A 24,912-nucleotide genomic window follows, 5' to 3' on the forward strand; every position below is an offset into this window, starting at 1 on the left:
CAGAATCCTGGGGCTAACGAAAAGGGTTCTACTTAAATTGAGAACGAAAAAAGTAAATTAATTAAATTATGGGGTTGTGCCAAAACCACTTTCTGATTATGAGGCACGCCTTAGTGGAGGACTCCGGAAATTTAGACCACCTGGGGTTCTTTAACGTGCACCTAAATCTAAGTACACGGGTGTTTTCGCATTTCGCCCCCATCGAAATGCGGCCGCCGTGGCCGAGATTCGATCCTGCGACCTTAAATAGAGAACGACGCAACGAGTATGGAAAGAAGAATGGTGGGTGTAATGTTAAGGGGATAAGAAGAGAGCAGATTGGGTAAGGGAACAAACGCGAGTTAATAACATCTTAGTTGAAATCAAGAAAAATAAATGGGCATGGGCATGGGCAGGGCATTTAATGAGAAGGGAAGATAATCGATGGTCATTAAGGGTTACGGATTGGATTCCAAGAGAAGGGAAGCGTAGCAGGGGGCGGCAGAAAGTTACGTGGACGGATGAGATTAAGAATTTTGCAGGGACAACATGGCCACAATTAGCACATGACCGGGGCAATAGGAGAAGTATGGGAGAGGCATTTGCCCTGCAGTGGACGTAGCCATGATGATGATTATGATGATGATGACGACGACGACGACGACGAAAACAACAGCTGTAACGATTTGTAACCATCATAGTGTTTTCATACATTGCATGATCCTTTCACTGCCTTTTCCCGTGGTGGGACTTTTTTTGGTTTTGTGTTGCTACACACTAAGGGTTGGAATCTCTTTAAGAGAACGCTTCGCTTAAATAATATGACTTTGATGCCGCAAATGATTTCACTGCTCTACTAGTGTCACAGAAAGAAAAAGAATGATCGGGTTTACGTACTGAAACCACGGACTGATTATAACAGGTCGTATTAGGGGACTCAGAATTGATTCCTACCGCCTATGTTTCTTTACCGCGCATCCTTACCTAAGTGCTCGAGCGTTTTTACCTTTCGCCGAATTAAGTTCCGCCGTAGCGAACGGGATCGAACCTGCGACCTGAGCAGCACGTGGGCACTGGGCTAAGGTAACGGCTTCGACCAGGAATACGGTAATGGTGATTTAATATGTTGGAGAAAAAAAATTACGGCAGACACAGCGCAAGTTATTTGGTGGCGGACCTGCCACGTTGCACCATTTACGAGTATTTTAATGTAAACAGTCAGTGCATGATCACGTACAAAGACATAATTGGACATTATTTTAACAAAGACATGGTTGCTACTTCTTGACAGAGCTTATATTTGGGCTTCGTTTAGAGGTGGCGCTCCCACTCCGGCGACACGCGCTCTGCATTTTAGTCATTGTTTGCAGACGCACTGTGCTTTCTGCGCTCATTGTACAGATGTGAATTACATTGCATTAGAAAGCTTACTTTCTGTGCTTTCCAATGACACCTAGTATTATCGCCTAGCCTAAAGTGTTACCTGACAGCAATCAAAACAGTGTGAGCAAAAAACAACGTTTTTGCTGTACTATAGCCCCCTTTGTACTGCGTTTCCAGCCAAACTGTTCAACTTAACAAAGTGACGTTCGCTATACCTTTACATGAAACGTTATACAAGGTTTCTGCGAAAACATATTGCGTGTAAAGCAATAAAAAATTTATATAGACACTAATAAAAATGGGCAAAACAATAGAAGTTTATGAATGAATATTTTTTTTTTCCTTTTCAATGCAGAACAACAATATTTAGTGTTTTTCTAGGCTAGAGTGTACTTATCTATGTGAAGTTATTTTGTGTCCTGATGAACAATTATACAGTTATTACTTCAAATTAGCAATTTATGGCTATACAAGCTTGTTCACGTATTACCGAAGACTATGCGAAACTATTCAAGCTGAAACTCTGAAATTTTTAATAAACAAGCAGCAAGCCCATCTCTGAGAATCTATGAAGAAAAATTGTCTTCTGTTGAGAAAAGAATCTACAAGGGAGCAGTGAATTTAGCTAATCTTTCTGCTGGCCAAGTCCGTGCAAACTGATGTTCTTTTTCATGTACACGCTAATTCACAACGAGCGCAGCACATTAGTAGAGACATACTACGTCTTGTATTTACTAGCACTCACTAGTTTTACTAAGCATCGTTTGAAACAAAAGATTTCTGATAAATAATAAATCTCACAGGCGCTTTTTGCTGGTGGCGCCATCTGTGCAAATAAATATCAAGCTGTTTCACGTCAGTTTAAACAATATCCATAGCAAGCCCAAGGACTCGCACCAGAAGTTCAAGACCATCCTCAAGAAAGCGACCGACTTGGCCGGCCCTCGACTCTTGGTCGTCGTCGGTGACTTCAGCGCACCATACGGCATCTGGGGTTACGTCTACGACACTACCAAGGGGCGCAACCTGTGGCAAGACGCCAACGAGATGGACCTCACTCTGGTCATTGACAAGGATTTTCCTACGCGCATCGGCAACTCCGTCACCCGGTACTCGACACCCGACCTCGCGTTAGTCAGGAACGTTGAGGACGTGGGCTGGGAGAACACCGCCATGGAGTTCGGCAGCGACCATTACATTCTCGAGACCAACTTCAATGTGTCTCCGAGTAGGGTCAGGGAATTCACGTTCATCGATTGGGGCCACTTTCGCAAGATTCGCGAAGAAACCGAGAGAGCCAGGGCACTCGCCACTCTCGAAGAATGGTGCGAAGGCGTCCGGAACGACGCTTCCGCGGCTACCAAGAAAGTGGAAACCGATTTGGACTTCGAGCGGATGGACAGCAGACTTTCCCACATGATCGAGGCCAAAAACGCCCTGATCCGCCGATGGAATGGTCAAAGGCTCAATCGCAGACTCCGAAAAAAGATCTCGGAGCACAACAAGGTCATCGATGACCGCTGCAAGGCGCTATGCCAGCAGCAGTGGGACGAGCTCTGCGAATCCATAGACGGACAGATGCGTAATGGCAAATCCTGGGGTATCCTGAAGCACCTTCTCGACGAAAGCGGCTCGAAGTCAAATCAGAGGCATACGTTGGCCCGGGCCCTTCACGAAGCCACCAGGTCTCACACGGTCGATGACCTCGTCTCAAAACTTGTGCAGACGTACTTGCCCGTCCGTCGCGACGGAGATCCGGCGACCCAACCCCCGGACTACCAAGGCCCCCCACGCCCCGAGCTCGACTAAGACTTCTCCGTTGCCGAGGTCAGACAGGCCGTCTTCGCGCTCAACCTTCAGCGCCGGGTCCGGACGGAGTCCCCAACAGAATGTTGAGAAACCTCGACGACACGTCGATCGTCTTTCTGACCGACAAGATCGACGAGTCCTGGAAGAACGGCGTTGTTCCTGCAGAATGGAAGACAGCCTCCACGGCGCTCATTCCCAAGCCCGGCAACGCCCCGAACATCGAGAACCTCAGGCCGATTTCTCTAACCTCCTGCGTCGACAAGGTCATGGAGCACGTCGTCTTCAAAAGGCTCAACGGGTACCTCGAAGACAACGAGGTTTACGCGTACAACATGATCAGCTTACACGCCGGACTCTCGACGCAGGATGCCATGAAACTAATCAAGCATCAGATTGTGGATGGCCGTACCAGAGACGTCAAGGCTCTGCTCGGTCTGGACCTCGAGAAGGCTATCGACAACGAGCTCCACACCTTCATCATCAAGACCATTTCAGACCTGCGTCTCGGTTCCAGATTCCATAGCTAGGTCAGCTCTTTTCTAACGGACAGGAAAGCCAAGCTTCGCATTGGAGACTTCCGCTCCGAAGATGTGCCGCTCGGGGGGTGGGGCACTCTTCAGGGCACCGTCATCTCCCTCACACTGTTTAACATCTGTGTGATTGGTCTTTCCGAGAGGTTGGCACGCGTAGAGGGCGTCAAGCACACCATATACGCCGAGTCGATATGCTCTCGAGTCGATATGCTCTCACGCATCATTCAATCCACTGGTTTCCCGCTCACGTAGGGTCGTTCGAGGGTGCTCCCCCGAACCTCAATGAGTCTGCACACGAGGCTGCGCGTGACCTCACCGACCGCGCTTCCTCTGCAAGAAGCACCGACTCCCCTCCTCCCTACGGCCACAGGGACGCTCCCGCTACTCACAACGAGATTATTAAATTCTTCTACATGTCTAGAAGGGTCTTTCCACCCCCTCACCCCAAGTTGAATAGGGCGCAAGCCGTTTCGCTTATGCTTCTGCAGACCAGCACGTATCCGTATCTGTCCGTTCTCCACGAGGCTTACCCTGACGTGTATCGCGACGACGCCTGCCCCTCCTGCGGGCAGACCTCCACTCTAGCGCACATGCTCTGGGAGTGCGGGTCGACATACCCCAAGTTCATCGAGGAGGAGTGGGACTCGCTTCTGCGTAGCCCCGCTCTAGAAAAGCAAATCTTGGCTGTCCGGTGTGCCCGCGACCGGGCCGGTGGGCTAGACCTGCCGGTCCCGACGTGGGACTAGCCGGGGGCGCGACGAGTTCGCGTCCTCGCCGGATGTGCAATAAAGTTTCTTCACTCACTCACTCACGTCTCGTGGTGCTTTTTCATATTTCGCGGGCTTTCTTTGGAACGCGGAAAAAAGGACCACGAGAGATATATCGGGTTGGAAACAATTTACTGAGAGGTTTGTCGAGATGCTCTACAACTTTGCTTATCACACTTAGGGCCTGCAGCCAATACTTAAAAAGTTTGCTAATTAAGCATAACTAATCCATTATTTAAGGGAAGAATAAAAAAATAGACTGAGTAACGCTAGGCCAGTGCCAACGTTATGCATTCGGTTCAACTCGCGTCCGGAGTGCCTTTCATTTCTAAAACTGGATCAAGTTATGTGAGCTATATATATATATATATATATATATATATATATATATATATATATATATATATATATATATATATATATATATATATATATCCCTTGCGTGGTGCAAGTAAGCAAATGTTGCGTTATTTACAAACAAAACATGGGAGATAAGCAAATGCGTTTTACCACTGAAAATTCGATCCTTTCGACAGCGTGCCTCAAAAGTCGCCTCACCGAGTTCCAACGATATAATCAATTAATCGCCTGAGATCTTCAAAACAAGATCTGCTGCGTGTACAATGACCACGTCTTTCCGTTCGGTGCGACAATACTGAATCGGTTGTGGTGGGAAAACTACGTATAATAGGCGACCTTCTAAAAAGCACGCCCAAACAGCGCGAGGTTCGACCTTGCTGAGCACAGCAACCTTCGGGCCTCAGACTTCTGCGAGTTCGCGCCGAGATTCGTGGGAAAGAAAGAGGCAGAGAGGTTGAAAATAGTTGTAAGCGCGCTGCGCCGTTCAGAACAGTGTGCGTAAGAAAACTTTGGTAGCCTGTCAACGTAAGGCACGAACGAGCGAGAGGTCAGCATAACGCGCTGCTGGCACTCAAAAGGTTTGCTTTTGCACATGGCCACATAACAAGCCGTACACAGAATCGGCAATTATTTTCGCGATTGCCGACGCCAGCAATGGCGGCATGACACAAAACGAACGAAATCACTACAGTAGGCGGAAGTGTACGGTGAGACTGCGAAAAAAAAATACACAACCAGACGAGGACAGTGCAAGAAGACAGACAGAAGAAGTCCTACCTTCCTTAACCGTCCTCGTCTGGTTGTGCGCTTAAAAGTTTTTTTTTTGTCATGTCTTACCAACACGCCCAAACGCAAGTTCAAGGTCAACTGTTCAATCTGCACATAAAGGAAAGAACAGAAAGAAGCAGCAACCAACAATAATGCAAGGACGCAAGGCGAGTGTGTGAATGGGAAAGCTGGAGGGGTCATCAGTTTAGGAAAGGCACAGGGGAACAAAAGAGTTGAATATGGTGCGAAGTGCAGCGACAGGCAGAAACGACGCGCACCTTGTAGTGACCCTGGTTGCGTGGAATGGCGCGTGCCTGTATTGCGTCCTTGGTCTGCTGCATATTTGGCCAGTCAGCAGAGCCTCATAAAAATTATGCAGCTCTCACGCACTGTGGGAATCGATGTAAGCGAAGCATTCCGTGTTGGATGCTGTGATTGACGATAATTAGCGGTGATGTTGACTGCTAAAGCTTCATTTCTTCAACGTTTGGTCCAACAGGAGAGTGGTGAGTGGATGTTAAACGTTAAACGTAACGTGTTAAACGTAAGCAGAACGTGCGCGTTCGTGTGTACGAGTGTTGAAAACGTTCCATTATGCCTTTCTGACGGATTTTTCTTTTCTTATTGCCCCTGAAAGATAGCCTAGTTCTGCTTTTCTGTGCAAGTGGGCAAGTTGGTAACTTCATACAAGGAATTACTTGGCTGTAGGCTTGTCTCTATACTATGGGTATGGTGGCTAGTCTATACAGAGCACCAAAGTTATTGCGCTCTTAAGTACCAGTTTTGAAAAAGATATGCATCAACGAAGTTGTGGCAAAAAGCATAGCCCCTCCTCCTCTGGTGTTCCTTGTTGCATAGCCTATATGTCTGCAACTTTTCTGAAAGTTCTTCCTCAGGCCCCGCGAAGTGGAACCACAAGGAAAGCCATATTTATTCCGTTCATATTTCAGGGACGGAGGTCGCCAAACTCGCTAACCTGGGGAATAATTCCTACGATAAGCAAGCATGCGGTTGCTATGTGTTAATTACAATGTAAGCCCAAAAGTCACTTAAGTATAGAGTTGATACAATTAGCTAATTGCGCGTTGTCATTTGTAATGGAGGCAATGGAGGCCTGTTCAGGTAATGCAACTGAGAGATAAAATTGCTTCGCCACGGGTGATATTTTTAAATGGGTTCGAATCAAAAGGAAGACAAACCGAAATAGGCGGTATATGTTTCCGAGTGTATAGGCACTAAGTAGGCGGCGGCGTCTGCATTGACGTGGGATATTCGTACCCACATCGGACGCACTACAACGTTCCGTAATTGATCCGTATCACCCTTACAGCAATCCGCGAAACGACGTGCATGGTCCAACGCCATGCATATAGCTACCGGCTTGTCACTAAACTGAGTTCATTTATTAAGTTAAATTCTGCGGTTTTACTTGCGAAAAACCACTATCTTATTATGAGGCATGATCACAGTGGGTGACTTCGGAATAATTTGAACCACCTGGGGTTCTTTTACGCGCATCTTAATCTAGTAAACAAACGTTTTTTTTTTTTTTATGCATTTCGCCCCCATCGGAATGCGGCTACCGCTTGCGGGATCGAACCCGTCACCTCAAGCTTAAACTGATTTTAATATTACTAACGCTTAATTGTTATGCAAATGGTTCCAGTTGCGTTTTCTCAAATTGAACATTTGGGGTACCTAAAATGAAAAAAAAAAAAGGATAATAGTAGGCAACTAGGCCTTTTATCGAAGCGTTTATACCTCCTGTTTCTGCGAAGACTGTCTCAATTTATTAAGTGATTCATCGGGGGACGTCACAACTTCAGTGATAATCACCAATCCTGTTATTATTTGCATTATATCAATAATGAGAGCTTTATAATCAATGGCTTAATCTGGCATGTTGTAGTTACAGAATCGAAGTCACCGCAGCCACCAAACTAAAACCATTTACTGAAAAATGCGCGCCGTGCATTACGAATAAGTACTCAAAATCTGCAGCGAAATGCATTGCTGTTCCAGATAATCTATTTCCACACTTTAGAAAAATTGAATACCAAAAACTGTTATGCAACAACAATGCATTTCACTACCTTGTAATTAATGGAAGACACACGGAGTTTGTAGCCGAGCGTTAGCCTTTAGTACTGACTAGCTTAAATTCTGCTAGTACAACGTGCCCCCTAAGGACCCTATATAAAGCGTTAGTTTGTGAAACTTTATTAATTAATATTCGCATTGGTGACCATCGCACAAATTTTGATGTTCGCCGCTGCTACGAAGCATGGTCACCAAAAGCTATCATTTTTTTCTCTAATCCCTTATTCTCAGTAATATGGTACAGTCGTAGTAGAAACACGAGGTATGTCCGCACAAGATCGTTGGAAACGTGATTAGCTACGCTACGTGTAGCAAAACGCCAGCTTGTTAACCTACGCACGAAAACAACGGCAAGGAAATATTTGCCGGATACTTATCTAGTTGTACTCTTCTTTAGATTTTTGGGGAAAGTTTTACGCACGAGTAACTTACTACAATAAGGGGCCGCAGCACGAAGAATCCAGTAGCAACAACAAAAATGTGCTGTGCGGCGAACCGTCGCCGCGCCAGATGGGTTCAAATTTTTCGTCTTCCATAGCTTCCGCCTTTGCTGCCCAGGGGGCAGCAGCAGTCTGCATGCAAACATGTCTTCTGTCTACCGTGCACGGCTCGAGTTGAATGGCTTCGTGGTGTTTCGTTGACTCGCTGATGGGCTTTTAATATGTTTCTGTCTGTTTCTACACGTTTGCTACAGTTTTAAAAGTTTCGCGTTTGAAGTCAGAGTGCCTAATGCCGCTTTAAATTATTGTCTGCTGGTTTTCATCACCCCAAAAGGCACGAGAGGTGAGTAGAGGGACCATTCCTGCGCTGCTTGCCGGCGACATCGGTTAGTGATTATCCCAGCGTTTTCTAGAATTTTTGCCTATCTAACGTTTCAGGAGACTTAATATCGCAGTAATCTGTGGTCATTTATTCTGTATTGGTGGCGGATCATCGGGATTTATATTGTCTTACGGCTACGGAGCGATATGCGATGGGTTCGTCGCATCTCGCTTCGCGTTTCAGTAACGAACTGTCAGCCTCAAGAGTGGATGGATGAATCAGTTTAATTGTCCGCTTCCTGTCTCCTTACGTAGTGTTTGCTTGTTCCTATTGACGTTTGTGACCGGCACTGCCCTGTGGTACGTAGAAAGGCCGAAGGGCTAGTTCATTTACTGTGACATCGTCGCAGTGTTTATATTTAGCCTCCACTGAGCGGGCCGTCTCGAGATAATTGAGCCGCTCAGCCTGCTCTTCCGTCCGTGCTGGGCGGTGTCGTACGGTTTCTTGGTGATCGTGGCGACTGGGTATTTTAGCTCGCCAGTTTAAGGAAAAATTGTTCGTAAGCGCCATTCCGCGGAGAACTGTTGGCTAATCAAATGTATAGGCATCGGGCGTGGGCGTGCCCTTTGCCCTGCATTAGCGCGATGACCAGTACCATCTTGTTATCCATATTTCATTGCTGACCGGTGTTTTTTTTTTTTTTTTTTCTCGCTATGACGGGCTGCTCGTTTAACTGGTGTTTCTTTGCTTGCTTAGCGCGCTTCTTGTTTCTATGTAGCGATGTAGCCAGATCTGCCATAAAAGCAAGTTATGGTCCGAGGCTACTAGGGCTGCGTGGAGCTCGGACCTTGCGGTCAGTACAGTTTCTCAATGAAAATTTTCAGCACTTTTCTGTACGTTGCTTGTAAACGGCTGCGATGGCTTGGCGATTTTAGTTGCATTTTTTTTGCCGACTCGTCTGCTATTCTCTCATTTGTCTAAAAATGACTTCAGCGTTAAAAAGCGGGAACAGCTGCTAAATTGTTACATTTGCGATTGGTAAAACGTGCAGTTCATGAAAGATAGAACATTTGCTCAGCTTTGTTCGCTCTTGTCGCATGGGAAGTGTAAAGGAAAAAAAAATTACGAAGCAAAGCAAATCAGTCTGCAAACGTACATGTTGCAAATAAAAAGAACGCAAATTAAGGAAAAAAATAGAATTGCAGCTAAATGAAAACTCAAATTATTTTTTTTTAATTATATTGTTATATATATGTCAGCCACGTATTTCTGAAGAGATCCACAGACTCCATCTATGCTTTCTTGATCACTCTATCGAACCTCTTAGGTTGGAATAATAATAATAATAACAGTAATAATAATGATAACTTAATAGGTTCGCTATGCTTTATTTAATTATTCGACAGGAATATGCACTGCGTGCGTTGGAGCCCAACTTTCAAAATTTCATACTCTATGTTGCTTGAACTGTTTGTTACATTATCATGCACGCAGATAATATTTGGAATTATCGACAACCTTATGACTGCAAATACCTCCTGTGAGCAATCCCTGACTGTACATTGAGCCCAAAAAGTTCAATTTCACCTTTGTGCTAAGTTATAGCTCGAAATCGGTACTGCTGCGTGTTCTGTAGTGCAAGCAACATTTTGGAATTCTCACGAATTTAGTCTAACGAATTTAGTCGTTCTGTTTGTGATGATATTTCTGGAAGGTTACGTTCACCAGAACACTTACTGCCTTGATTGTATGCTTCTCAGAACCAGTAGTGGTCGCACGCGTTTTCTTCTTTTATGTTGCATGCAATTATTTTCATAATGGCTGCGACGCACTCATTAAGTTATGCAGCACAGCTTTCTTCTGTCTCGATACATAATTAAGCTTTCTGAATATGAGAATATGATGCCTGATTAATTGACTCTGTTCATTTTCTTAATATAAGCCATTGACTTCATATTAGCTTTTGAACAGACTGAGTTCACACTGCGCTCGAGATACAGAGAAACAATTATGTTTTTCCGCGGAATTAATGCATTTACTTTCGGATGGAGTCTTTCTTTCGCCGGTTGGCTCAATAAAGAAACAGTTTTTCCTGCACGTTAGCCGTGCTTCCATACATATTGGCAGCGCGAACCTAGCCGCAGATAGTCGCACTTTAATCGCTGTAACTATGCAACTTTCTGCGCTCAAGCATCTCCTTCCAAACCGCGCCAGCGGTGTGTGTGCATGCGCATTTGATGTTTTTAGATTCATTTATCCGCCATTCCGCCCTATATCGTTCTGTTCATATCCGTCTATATACCAAGGGAGGAAAAAAAAAAAAAAGAAAGTGCTGCGCTTGTGCCGTACTGTTTGACATTTGTTTCTGCCGGTGCGCGTATGCTGCTGCAGGAGCTTCAACTTTCGTTTTCAAGCAAGTAGCTTTCTTTTGCTCTTTCGCCCTCCGGCACAAATGCGCCTGTGCCCAGGGAGCGAGCACTCTGCGCGAGCTAGTCAGTGGCGGGGCGCGTTTGTGGCCGAACGCCAAGATGCACTCGCTGTACACCCATAGATGTGCTGGTTAACAGCTCGCTACTCTGCGCGATAAATCGACAAACGCTACCCTAAATATCCTCATTGCTACAAATATACGCCGCCGAGCACGCCATTCCTTTAATAGAGAGAATAGCTTTCTTGAAGCGTTCGGCGCTTGCATTGACAATTCATCGTCGATGGTCTAATTCTGCGCAGTTTTCTTGCATTCTTTTGGTCAGGTCGACTGTTTGTTTGCAGTGATTTGAGAGATATTATACGCACGCTGTGAGGAAAGAGAGGCCGAAGAGGCGGCGCTGTCTGGTTTGCAGCTGTTAGCCTGTTGCAGAACCTCTCTTTCTCTCTCTCTCTCTCTCTCTCTCTCTCTCTCTCTAATATTTCCCTACGCAGACCAGCGGAAGCGTATCGCATGCGTGCGCTTCTGTGTTTCTACTTGCCGCGCAGCGCTCTTGACATTCCACAAGTGGCCCTGACACGTCAAGCGACCGCTCTCGCGTGGCGGAGAAATGTAATTCCGCAGCCTGAACTTAAAACTGCCGGTCGCACGAGTCCATACTTTGCTGTAATACAAGCATTTGTGTGCCCTGTAATTTAATGATGGCCCGAGTAACAATTGGGATGATTATGAGAGTATGTAAAAAAAAAAAAAACTGTTCCCAAAATTTTGGCCCTGATGAAATTGAAGTAACGCGATGAGTTGTACTATTATGGTGACTGATTACTGTAGTTTTGCGGCTATCCTTACGAATTACGTTGCGGATTAATGCTGCAACACATTGTATGATGAGCATTTCAAGCCTTTAGTATGAGCACGAAAACAGAGGACACGGGAAAGGGGACGTCATGCTCGTAACACCGTCCAGAAATGCATTTTTTTAAAACTGTGCTTCTTCTTGAATGTGAGCAACTTGAGATAACCAAGGAGAGGCCCTCTAGTATTCGCTTGTGGTTTTTGGACTGTTATATGTGTGTGTGTGTGACAAAGAGGTTATATGCTTAGACTTCCTTGGTGTGTGCCGTGGTTCGATTAAGGAAAGCGACTTGAATTATCGTCTGTATCCATGTTTTCTATTCAAATGAAGGGTGAGAGCGTTTTTATTTCATTAGTGAAGGAAGGATGTATATTTGCATATTGAAAGCGGAAAGCAAACGTACACATAAGCAGAGGGAAGATGCACACACTACACTCCTTATGATAAACACAGTTCTGAATAAGTAGAGCAAGACATCCAATAATAAAGTCAAAAGCTCACTGCAATACAAACCCTATAGTTGTTAGGAGCAAGAATACACGAGGAGAGTGGAATGGGAGCGGGTTGCGGCTCTCCAGCGGTTCGGGCGCATGGTCGAGCAGGTGAAGAACGCCGAGCCGTCGCCAACGGAAGATACTGGTCGCTCCTTGAGCGAACTCCAGGTAGTCACGAGGGGACACCTTTTTTTTTTACCAGGCTCGGGAGGTTTGGCAGTCCAGGTTCTGTCGGTAGGAGCCTGGAAGGTTGGGCCCACGGCCCGACGGCTCGCTCCTGCTCCCGGCGGACGCTGATTTTCTCCGGTTCCCCGTTGCGTCCGAACACTACCACGCCGTTTCAGTGTTTGGTTTCGTTTGATTTGCCCTCTGGGGTGGTGCATACCAACTGCGGTGGAGGTAATTGCTGTTAACACTGAAACTGGTTAAATTATCGGGAAGAAATGAATAAAAAGTTACGTATCTATCCTTCCCCTCATCTTCCTTCCTTCTACGTCAACCATCGTGTATGGTGTTTAATGGTCGCTTTCCTTGTATTTTGTTCCGAAGGCGCGGGTGAAATGTAAATGTATAGTTGACACTCTTAGACGAATGTACACCCTTTGGTGTGTATATTTGCCACCCTCTTAAACAAAATTACACCCTTTGTGTCGTTTCTTGCCATACAACAATAATCGTCATCTGTCTTGCCCGCATTTACTTTCTTTAATGCTGCGAGCCCGGTACTTCCAAGTGACGAACGGCATGCCAGTTATCAGCATGACAGCATTCTCGACAGAAAAGTAGCGAGCGCAGCGTTTTCAAGAAAGGAAATGCAAGCAAGACATGATTATAGTTGTGTGGCAAATATACAACCCAAAGGGTGTAAACTTTTTTTTATAGTGTAAGAGTGTAGACTTTAGATATTGCGCGCGCGGCTTCTTCGTCGTTGTGTTCTGGCGCCCGTCCATTCGTTCTCGATGCCAAGTTGTCTTAGCCGCGCCGCTTTTATGTACAACACTGGTTTCGCGCACTGTTAATCCCCAATCACTTAACACACACCGTGCGTGATACTGCCAAATACTGTATAGTTTGGAGTGTGCGTGAGGGGCGGGGCTGGTACTGGCCGTTTCACCTGTCATTTGTTTTTGTGCAGTTAGCATGCCGTTTAAAAATAAGTGTTAAAGGGACTTTCAACCATTTTTAAGGACCTTATTAGATCTTGTCGTTGAGTGCGGAAGTTGGCCGACGTTGAGGAGGATTTTGAGAACTGAAGGTTTATTTACATTATTTACAGTAATAACACAAAGTAATGAACAGTCATAAAGTCATCGACGGCCGGCAGCAAATCAGACGCTGCGGCTCGTGGCAAGAACTAATGAATGAATGAAAGAATGTCTCTTCTCCATGTCTCTTGCTTTTAACCCCTTCAGTCTCTAGGGGTCACGTCATTTTCGGCCAATCGTCGAGCCAGCTCAGGTGTCATTTTCGTCCAATGGTAGGCGCCCGTGCAAGTGCCGTCACATTCGGCCCTTGAGGTCGCTCCAAGGGCTCCACTGTCCGATGACTGACTTGGCACCAGCGTTGCTTTGGTGTTACCTCCCCGCCTGAAAGCGCTCAGCTGGAGGAGACGGGTTGTTCTTCGAACGACCTTTCATAGCGGCAAAACAGCTTTGCTCGGGACCAAGATCAACTACCTGGAACTAGGCCATCCGCCCGTCGCACTTTCGGGAAGAGTCAAGCAGGGATGGAGACAATAGCTCGACGTGCGGCGTATGAGGTGGGGGTCGCCAACCTGTCTGAAAGGTCCGGGAACGTGGTAGACGCGTCCCTGCGCACCATAAAGGCCGGCCCACATTCAGCGTTTTTACTGGCGTTTTCGGGCGTTGCGTCTCTCGGCGTCGACACATGAACGCCGCCACAGAGGGCGTCCAGCCACACGAGCGGCACGTCGACCAGCTCTGATTGGCCTGCGCTCATCGAGCCGCTTCCGGCGGCGGCGGCCAGATCTAGTGTCTCTTTACGCCGATCGACGCCGGATGACGCCGGATGACGTCGGGTGACGCCGGGTGACGCCGGGTGACGAAACGCCAGAAAACGCCGTTAAAACGCTGAATGTGGGGCGGCCTTAATTGGAATGCGACGGCGATTGGACGTGGTCGGGGAACTCGAGTGATGCCAGGAAAAGGGTCCGTGTCCAACAGCTGCTCCTCGCCCCGGAAGTTCGGAATGGCCGGTGAACTCAATTCGCCCATATGGCTGAGGACGACACCAAACCATCTGTCACTAGCGTCGCAGTGCACGATTAATTCCTTAGAATAATGGGGGTCCGAAGCACTGGTCCTGAGTTTAGAACCTTTTTCAGGCGCTGAAATGCGCTTTCTTTGGCCTCATTCCATCGAAATTTTTCGGGCTCTGCCTTTCGGAGGGTGTCTGTCAGGGGGCTTGCTACCTGTGAGAAATTTGAAATGTACCGCTGGTAATATCGCACGAGCCCCAGAAAATCTCTGACATCCGTCTTAGTTCGCGGTTCAGGAAAGTTATTGATAGGCCCTATTTTTAGTTCGGTGGGCCGCCGCGTTCTTTGACCTACGACATGCCCTAGGTAGGTAACTTCCGCACATCCGAAGTTGCACTTTTCGGCCTTTACCGTGAGACCCGCGTCTCGTAGACGTGCCATCACCTTCCTTAAGTGCTCCATGTGATCGTTCCAGCTTTTAGAAAAAATGGCCACATCATCTAAGTAGGGGATCGCGTAATCTTGTAGGTCTTTCAAAACTATATCCATCAGCTTGGAAAAGCTAAACGGCTCGTTCTTAAGCCCGAAACTTAACATTAGTGGTCGAAATGTGCCAAGCGGGGAAGTGAATGCTGCGTAGCGACTTTGGCTTTCTGTCATGGGCACCTGCCAGTACCCCCTAACTGAGTCGATTGTTGAAATGTATTGGGCTCCGCCCACCCGTTCAACTCGTTCTTCTATGTTAAGTATAGGGTAAAGTTGGTCCCTTGTAACCGCATTCAATTTCCTATAGTCCACACATGGACGCGGCTCTTTCCTGCTCGCCTCCACGAGAATCACCAGGGAAGAGTAATCGCTGTCTGCTGGCTCAATGATTCCCAACTCAAGCATTCGTTTGATCTCTACTTCCATTATTTCTCACTGACGAGGTGCTACCCGGTACGGTTTAGATTGGACGGGCTCATCAGATGTCAACTCAATCTCATGAGTAATCAGCGTCGTTCTGCCCGGCCGGCTACTGAAGCATTGACCAAATTCCTCAAAGAGTTTGCGGAGGTCGCTTACGTGATCAGCCTCGAGAGCCAGTCGGTTTACAGACAGATTCAGGTTGTCCTCTATGGAGCGTTCCGCATCTGTAACTGTCACTAAAACAGGAAGTTCGACAGCTACTTCTTCAGGCGCGGTTACCACCACGTTCACAACCTCTTCCCTTCCACAATAAGGTTTCATTAAATTGCAGTGGTAAATGATTCCTTTATTCCTTCTTGCGGGAACTTCTAGGGTTAGTTAGTCTCCAATATCTTCTGGGTAACCTTTATGGGTCCTTCCTACTGTACCTCAAGTTTGTTTTTTCGTGAAGGCCTTAGGATCATGACCCTGTCGCCTACCTTAAATGTTCGCCTACGCGCATTTCTGTCATAGTACGCCTTCGCGGTTTCCTGGGCCTCTTTTAGGTTTTTTTTTTCAACCAGTTGTCGCGAGACACTTAAGCGATCCAGCAATTTTAAAACTTAACTCACCACCGTCTGGCTTTCACCTGTTCCTTCTGCACATTTCTCTTAACATTCTGAGGGGGGAACGGATCGTCCGTCCGTACACCAGCTCGGAAGGACTCAACACCGTTGCCTTATGTGGGACCGTTCTCAACGCGAACAGGGTTGCGGGTAAACAGTCCTGCCAGTCTGCTTTGTGTTCATGGCACAATACACGTAACACTCTCATAAGCACCGAGTGCATCTTCTCAACGCTGTTTGATTGTGAATGGTACACGGAGCTGTGTATCAGCCACACACCACACCTTTCTAGGAATGTCGTGGTTAAAGCACTTGTAAATACCGTCCCCGGGTCATCCTGAATCTCTGCAGGAAAACCGATTCGCGCAAACGCGGACAACAGAGCGTCGACTATCTCGGTGGAGCTCAGTTCCTTCACAGGAATCGCTTCAGGAAACATTGTCGCGGGACAGAGCATGGTTAAAAGGTACTTGCACCCTGATCGGCTCGGCGGCAAAGGCCCGACTGTGTCGATCGCCAGCCGACAGAATGACTCCGTGATTAAGGGAACCAACTTTAAAGGTGCCTTGCGTTTATCTCCCGGCTTCCCAACTCGCTGACAGGCGTCACAGGACCTTAGATAATTTTCCACGTCCTTAAAGCATCCTGGCCAGTAATATTCTAACAAGAGCCTCTCCTTCGTTTCGTTGATTCCTAGATGGCCCGACCAGCCATTTCCGTGACAAAAAGTCAGGAGATCCGCCCGATACCTCTCCGGAACAATTAACTGATCGAGGATACGGCCTCTACGATCTCGGTAGTGTCTATACAGCAGTCCTCCCTTTTCGTGGATAGTAACGTTGCGCCTAGCTATGCCCTCTTTCGCGTTGTAGTTTAAACGTGCCAGAGTCTGGTCCCTCTGTTGCTCCGCGCTGAGCGACTCTCTGTCCACCTGGAGAAGCCTGTCAAAGCCCCCAGAGGCAGGTGAAAGTGCAGAGCTGCTCTCCCTTTCTGTTACTTCTACTGACGACCTTTCTTTGCTACGCGAGTTTTCTCCGGGGATCATTTTAATTGGCACCTCTGCTGTCACAGTTTTCTTTTTCCTCCGTTGTCCGAGGTTCTACTAGGGAATGCGCTTCCTCGCGTTCCGCCACCGCTGCGCTGGTGTTCTTGGTCAGCTGAGCGGCGGCTTGGCGTGCTCGCGAGCAGGTTAATGCCTGCACCCTTCCTTCTCTGACCGCACTCCCGTAAAAACGCTCAGAATGGTTTGAAAAGAAATACAGGTAATCCATTGGCAGCGCCTTCGAAACGCCTGCCTCTGTCTCTAGTTCTCCGAAAAGACCGGAAATTGTCACTCGTACTATTGGCAGACATACGCTGTGTTCCTCTAGCACTGACTTGATCCAAGTTACCTTGTCCTCGGCGTTTACAAAAGAAGTGTGAACTAGGTCCATGGTTGCTACACTGTCCTTTAATACCTCGCAGCTTTTCCCGCTAATCCGTAGCTCCTGGAGGCAGTGGCGTAGCTAGGTCGTCTGGCACCCGGGGCCCATAGGTCATCTGTCACCCCCCACTCCCCGATGTAGTCGAGGAAGGCGAGGATATCGACAATTTCCGGGTTTCAGCTCCAGTACAACCACCTTGGATACCGCGCACGTTCCCCGGGTCCCCCTCTCCTTCGCTTTCTTTCCCAGAGATCGCGAATGCAGCAAATATACACGCTGTTTTTCTTGCGCCAAATAACACAGGGTGCTGCACTGATAACGTGTGATAAGCCCATATGCACATCTTCTGTCAGACTGTAAGGCTTGGCAGCCAATACAAATGCGGCATCGTGGAAAATATGACTCACGTCAAAAGTGACAAAAAATATCTTTATAATAAAGTTTTAATTACCAATTTTAGCGGCAATATTGCTTTTGCAAAATTGAAGCCCGACATTCATATCTTGCCCAACAACAACTTCACAAAAATCGTCGTAGGTACTATGGCACGCAGTATTTTGTCTGTGGGCAGCCCTGAACGAAAACGAAAATTAAATTGTTTGTCAGTGACGCTGATCTCCCCACCCTATTGGAAAACGCTACCTGCCTCCCAGCTGCGCGGGCGCCAATGCTATGACAATTACGAGTTCTCTTCATTCTGATCAATAAAGCCTTGTTTTCATTTGCTGCTATACGGACAAACGTGATTATCCGAGCTGCGGTACCACCGCAAGATTGGGAACAGAATAGAGCACGCTTCTCGTCGATTCTTGGCGTCACCATAAAAAAAAAAAAAAAAGAAAAGAAAAGGCCGCGATGAAGCCCGTGCCAGCGAACGCTTGCACTACTGTTGGTCTGCACTCGCAATGGAGAGGATTGAGGGATCAAAGTCACTGGTCAACTATTTCATATTTCTTTCGCTGCTGCCACATACTGGGCGCCGTCCGCTGTGCCAAAGTACTGTAGGTTGTAGCCAGTGGCGTAGCTAGGTCGTCTGGCACCCGGGGCCCTTAGTTCTTCTGTCACCCCCCTCCCCCCGGGTGTAGTCGAGGAAGGCGCGGATATCGACAATTTTCGGGTGTCTTCAGACGTATATGACACCCCCCCCCCCCCCTACTGGCCCCGTGCACCCGGGGCCCACGGCCCCCCGGCCCCCCCCTGTCGCTACGCCACTGGTTGTAGCACCCAAAACGATTTTGTTTAAGAAGTTTTTGTTGAGTTTATAGTATGACTTTGAGACCTCAATTCTCCAATTGAAGTGCTTTCTCTATAAGTACTAATTACGGGATTATTAAGGATATGGTTATTACTTATCTGCCATATTTTTCGCGCTACCGAGTTCCTAGTAATCACAAAAAGACATAACTTCATAGAATCTCGATCGGGAAATATCTTTACAAAATTCACCTTTTTTTAAAATAAAATTCTGTGCAGCTGATACAGACACTGTACTTGTGACATGAAGTCACACAACAACAACAGTTTTCTGAAACTTTCGAGGGTAAGAAGGAAAGCGTGAAACATAACGGAAGGTTTCGCAGCGGCTTCTCGGAGCGAGCGGGAGAGGGGAAGTAAAAGCGAGCCGGACATCGCGGCGGGTCCGCGACTACAGCCTGTCGAGTCATACGCCGCCAAACTGTTCGGCCGAACCGTCTGTAGACCATCCAGATAATACCATTCGCGACTTTTGACGGCCCCACTTCTGCAACGTCGCTCTCAACGAACGCTTCGCTGTAAACGCGAGCGCCGGGCGCGCTGGTTGAACGCCCTCTTGCTGCTGTCTTTGTTCGTCTTCGCTGCGCGTTCTGAACGGAAGAGGGACCCAAGAGCCCCAACGCCTTACAACGCCTCACTGTATGTTTAGCGACTCTGCTCCCAGCATGAACGCACAGCGCGAGCGCACCACACATGAAACGTTCCGCTAAGGCGAGTAGTTTAGCGACCATTTCGCGAATTAAATTTTTTTTTAGCCCGCACATTCGTGCAATTATTTCGTGGGGTGTTGATAGAGCTGCAGCCGACAATTCTGCGGCGCAACGCGTCGGGTGCATGAGCTCGGGCTACTGGATTTTTATTTATTTATTTATTTACAGAGTACCTACATCGCCATAAAGGCATTACCTAGGGGGGAACAAAATATAACCAGTGATACAGAAAAGCTTTTGGACAGATATACTCACGAACAGAAGCACTACACTAGCTGTTAGAGAAAGGCATACAAGCAACGTGAAACAAGCAGGTTTCAAGATATATAACACATACATTTGTTTTACAAGAGCGCCGTCACAGCATTGAATAGAATAGTTCGTTATTTGACACATTTACTATATCATTTGATAAACTGTTCCATTGTCTAATTGATTTGGGGAAAAAAGAGTAGTAAAAATTGTTTGTTCTGCAGTTATAGGCTGATATCTTTTTGTTGTTATCACAGCGAGTCGATATATAATCTGGTTCCAGGAGATAGTTATAGCGATTAATACCTGTCTGATTATTATATATTCGGCGCAATAGTTTAAGCCTTAACTTCTGCCTACGCATATGTAGTAGATCCCATCCTAGAGTGGCCATCATTTCAGAAACGCTAGAGTACGGGCTGTAATTATTGCAAACAAACCTTACTGCTTGGTTCTGTAGTTTTTCCAGTCTATTAATGAGGTAATCTTGATAGGGATCCCATATTACACAAGCATAATCAAGTATTGTTCTAACATGTAAGAAGTATAAAGTTTCTTTAACTTCGCGTGTTGTCTGTTTAAACTTCCTGCGAATAAAATGTAACATCCTACTAGCTTTTGCTATGACAGTGTCAATCTGTTTATGCCAAGTGAGTGATTCGGTAAAATAGACTCCTAAATACTTATATTCCGACTGTATGTCGATAAGCGTGCCATTGATGTTATATCGGTGCTGAAATTTGGATAATTTTCTGGAAAAGCTTACGCTACTGCCGGAACATTACTGCCGGAGCTTACGATGCCGGAGCATTCTTTGCAATTTTCGCCCAGTCAAGCCGCCGGAAAGAGGGGTGTCTTCAGGCGTATATGCACCCCCCCCCCCCCACTGGCCCCTTGCACCCGGGGCCCACGGCCCCCCGGCCCCCCCTGTTGCTACGCCACTGCCTGGAGGTATGGACGGCGAAGCTCCAAGCTTTCGTCGCTTCCGCCCACGTAGAAAAGCACTACCTTCTTTGTTTTTCTTTGTTTTTTTTTGCAATCCGAGGCATAGTGACCTAGGCCCTGGCACGGATAACATCGGACCGGTCGCCTCTTCTCCAACTCTCGCGTATCAACCTTCTTTGTGCTCTCCTCCGGAGGGCTGCTAGCTCCTTTATCGTTGTTCCCTTCCTGAGTTTTTTTCATCGACTCGGCCCTCTCGGTAGCTTTTACCTGTGTCTGTTTTTTGTGGTGGATATACCTTCTCGGATTATCCCTTCCATTTCAAGGCACTGAGCACGATCTCAGAATTCGTAATTCAGTTATTGAGAAGTATAAATACTATGGCATTTATCGTTACTTTGCTTTGAAAATGTTTGCGTGCGAACCAAAACCGTCATGAACCGTTACCGATGACTTTTTTTTTCGTTCGGGAGCTGAACGAAACGGAACTTTTTTCAGTGGAACGAAACTGAAACCAGAACGAAAAAAACATTTCGGTCTCACACGCTGCTACAAAGGCCTAATTTCAACTGCCTTATATCACAGCGAGACGCTCTGTTTCCTGCAGCACACTGTTACAAACTTGTACCAAGTACCGTGGAGGTAGTGTGGGCCTAGCGGTCTGGAGCTTGACCAGCAGGGAGGAGCGCAGGCAGAGACACGAGGCGATCGTCGTAACGAGTACCACCGCGCGCACCAAGAAAAGCGAGAAAAAAGAAAAAAAGGCGGCGCCCGTGACGTACGCGTCATACAATCCTCCAGCTCCGGTGTAGCTCCGGTATGGGAGAACACAAGGAAGCAATTTTGCTTGTTAATAGTTTTTAGCGCAAAGAAACGCACGACGCAAAAGAAGGCACACAGGACCCAGCGCTGTGTTCTGTGTACCTCCTCTTGTGTCGTGCGTTTCTTTGCGCTAAAATCTAACATGCAATACCAACTAGCCCACCAGTCTGTTTTGAATTTTGCTTGCCGAGGCCAGACAGAGCAAGTGGAGAGAGTGTTCGTTTAGTTACATCGCTCGGGAGCGGTCGGCTCTACAAGCTTCCTGACAGAGAGCGACACATTCTCTATTGGCGGCGAGGAGTTACGGAGTCGCCATCTATCGGAAGCGCCTCGCTGGCGTAGTATGAGGGATCACGCGGTGCGCTCCTCATAGGTATTGCTGTCAGCGCTCACTGAAAACACCACGCGCGAGCTCTCCCGGACATTTCTGTAAGTACTTTCTAAACGAGAGAAGTTTTTAACTGTCTAAATAATAATCTTGGGCAAACTGAAAGCACAGAATCGTTTACAGACGCTATCTCTTTACCGAATACGTACAGTGAACGCCACTGCGCGCGGTCGCCGCGATGGAGTCTCCCGAACCGGCTTCTTGCGTGAAGGGTAGCCAAACGCTGAGAGTAAACTATGTGAAATATGTTGTTATTGTGGGCTGTCTGTATAACCAAATGGGGCATAACAGAATGAAGCCTCAATGCAGCGATCGCACGGGTTCGCAGCGACCGACTGCGCGTCTGCATGCATGTCCGCGCACAATGTTTTGCTTTCGCTGTGAGCGCTTTTTCACACCGTGCCATGCGCTTTAGGCCGCAGAATATGAGCATTTGACAGTATACAAGCAACCATTGTTGCGTGGGCGCTATCAGAGCTGTTCAAAATAATTTCATTGTAGAGACTTCGACGCCTACGGAGACTGTGATGTGCCGTCGCGACGATTCAATCTTTTTTTTCTTCTTCTAAATTCTTGGATGTTTCCATATTATTTCTCGAGTTGCGTCGCACTGTATGTTTATCGGTGTTCTCAGCGTGCGATTCCTGCTGCTTCTTTTTTGTAATCCAGTGCATTAATTCATAACACGTAAAAGCATGACCATATGCCATGCCTTTTTTTTTAATGTGCGTCTTACCGCTCCTTTTCCATTCTAGTGAACTTGCCAGTATCTATAGCATCGACAAGTTCATAGACCAAACCGTCATGACATTAGTCGGGCAGCGGACTCAGGCGAGCGTCTCAGCGCGCGTTTTCCGAACATCGCAGACCCGGCGCCGTAGCAGAAATCTTCCTCGCGTCTGTGCTTGCTGCATATCCGAGTTGTAGCCGGTGACTGTTTGCCGGTTTTATGTTTCGCGAGCCAAGCTTCACGCAGCTTCTTGTCTTGCGGCTTCGTGTGAATAAGGCTTACACCGGGCTCCGTTGCGTACGTCCGGCACTGCAGCACCGAGCAGTAGCCTACCATGTTGCGCGCCTTCAAAGGCAGCGACTACCTATTCTAGTGCTTTCAGGCGTTGTAAAAGAGACAGTCGAAGCGGGAAAATCTCGCCACTAAATGAGGACCGCAGCGTACGAGGGGATTTTAACTCGTTTCCAGCTCGCTTCGGCGCTCTCGAAGCAGCCGACGCGGCCGCTATGTCCACGTGATCCCTAATAGCACGTCACGCCGACGGTGGCGCCAGCTTTTCCAGTGGTGGAGCTCCAGGCCAATAGCTTGTGCTGAAGGCAGAAGCCGCTGAAGTCCGTTGGCGGTAGTGTCTTTTATTTTCTATAATCTTTGGGGCGCCCTCGCTCTCGAGAAGAAAGCGAACGCTCTTTACGCTTGCGGCCGCCACTCGGTGCATGGGGCCGAATCTTATAACGGTTCGGAAGGGGAACGGTTCAGTTGGCCTCATCTGATTGGCCAAAATTTTGTTTGTGTCAGAGGCCGTCAGAGAGAGCGGGGCGGCACCGCAAATAATGATCACGTCACGCATCTGCCAATCATTTCCAAAGCGTACCCGTCTTTGGCTAAGAGCGGAACTTGCGAAGGGGTAGACCGCTTTGAGTTCCGTTGCTGTGGCTTGGCTGTTGGTTTGCGACCCTGGCCGTGCGCGCCGGTCGCGCAACCGGGGAGACACGCGGGCGTAGCGCGCGCGTGCGTTGATTGCTTCGGAGGCTATTACATGACCTGAATGGGAGCTTACCGTTATCATTGAAAATGGGAGTATATAATCAGTGCATTTTACCGGTGATGACATACGGCGCAGAGACTTGGCGGCTGACAATGAAGCTTGAGAACAAGTTAGGAACCGCGCAAAGAGCGATGGAACGAAGAATGCTAGGCATAACTTTAAGAGACAGAAAGAGAGCAGTTTGGATCAGAAAGCAAACGGGCATGGACGATATTCTAATAGACATTAAGAGAAAAAAATGGCGCTGGGCAGGTCATGTAATGCGAAGATAACCGTTGGACCATTAGGGTAACAGAATGGGTACCAAGAGAAGGGAAGCGCAGTAGAGGATGGCAGAATAGATGGAGTGATGAAATTAGGAAGTTTGCGGGTGCTATTTGGAATTGGTTGGCGCAGGACCGGGGTAATTGGAGATCACAGGGAGAGGCCTTCGTCCTGCAGTGGACATGAATAGGCTTATGATGATGATTATGATGATGATTATGATGATGATGATTATGACTTGCCTTTGTCATCTGCTTGGCATTGCCCTTTCGGTGTCGACCACAGCTCGAAGTGCGTTATGTGTTCAAAGAGATGGCGGATAATTATTTGCACCGCCCCTGCAGGCTTTCTAAGTAGACCTTTTGCAGGCTATGCTAGCAACTAGAGGAGACTCGGGTGCAAGCATACCAGTGGTCATTCCACGTGGAGGAAGGAATTGCGTGCTGCGGTTCATCGCCACCGGCCTGCAGCTCCCAGAGCTCGGACAGAAACGTTCTCCCCTTCTTCCACCTCTGGCTTGGGAGTGACACATTTAATGACGTAAGCAGCGAAGTGAACGGTTCGTTTTCCGAACCGTTATAAGATTCCGCCCATGGAAGCCAGTGCAACGGTTTTCTAACCGCCACTGGCCCAGCATGAGGCAAAGGCACTGACACGCACACACAGACATCACCGGCATTCCTTGCCGAGGAGGAGGAGGAGGAGAAGGAGCGAATGTACTCACAAAGCTTAAAGGGACCCTAAAACGATTTTGACGATTTCTTACAAACGTACTGAGTCGTTAGAGTAGGTCGTTCTGATCATTAATTGACGCATCTAAGTGCTCAGTGTAGAGCGTGTAATTTATTATAAGGTTTCAAAAATGTACATTGCTGCCGATCACAGCACACTGCTCGGCAGAATTTTCAGCCGCCCCTACCCATACACTCTTAGGCAAAGTTACACCCTTTGGAGTGTATCTCTACCACACAACAATAATCGTCATCTGCCTTGCTTGCGTTTCCTTTCTCGAAAACGCCACGCCCACTACTTTCCTGTCGGGAATGCTATGTCATGCTGATAACGCGCATGCCGTTTGTTACTGCAGGAAGTACCGAGCTCGCCGCGTTA

The 24,912-nt window shown here is 47.5% G+C and overlaps 1 protein-coding gene across 2 annotated transcripts in view; it reads left to right on the forward strand.

Moving 5' to 3' along the window:
• Nucleotides 1-8,283: 8,283 nt before the first annotated feature.
• The window catches only part of LOC142584666 (WD repeat-containing protein 47), a 194,109-nt gene continuing 177,480 nt past the window's right edge, over nucleotides 8,284-24,912 (forward strand). The window contains exons 1-2 of one of the 2 annotated variants that reach the window (XM_075694829.1): nucleotides 8,284-8,482; nucleotides 9,240-9,314. The gene's annotated coding sequence lies outside the window, so the exon portion shown is untranslated. The remainder of the gene's footprint in view (nucleotides 8,483-9,239; nucleotides 9,315-24,912) is intronic. The other variant, XM_075694826.1, reaches the window with a different exon arrangement.

The sequence above is a fragment of the Dermacentor variabilis genome, chromosome 1 (genome assembly GCF_050947875.1).
Source record: "Dermacentor variabilis isolate Ectoservices chromosome 1, ASM5094787v1, whole genome shotgun sequence".
NCBI classification, from domain to species: Eukaryota; Metazoa; Arthropoda; class Arachnida; order Ixodida; family Ixodidae; genus Dermacentor; species Dermacentor variabilis.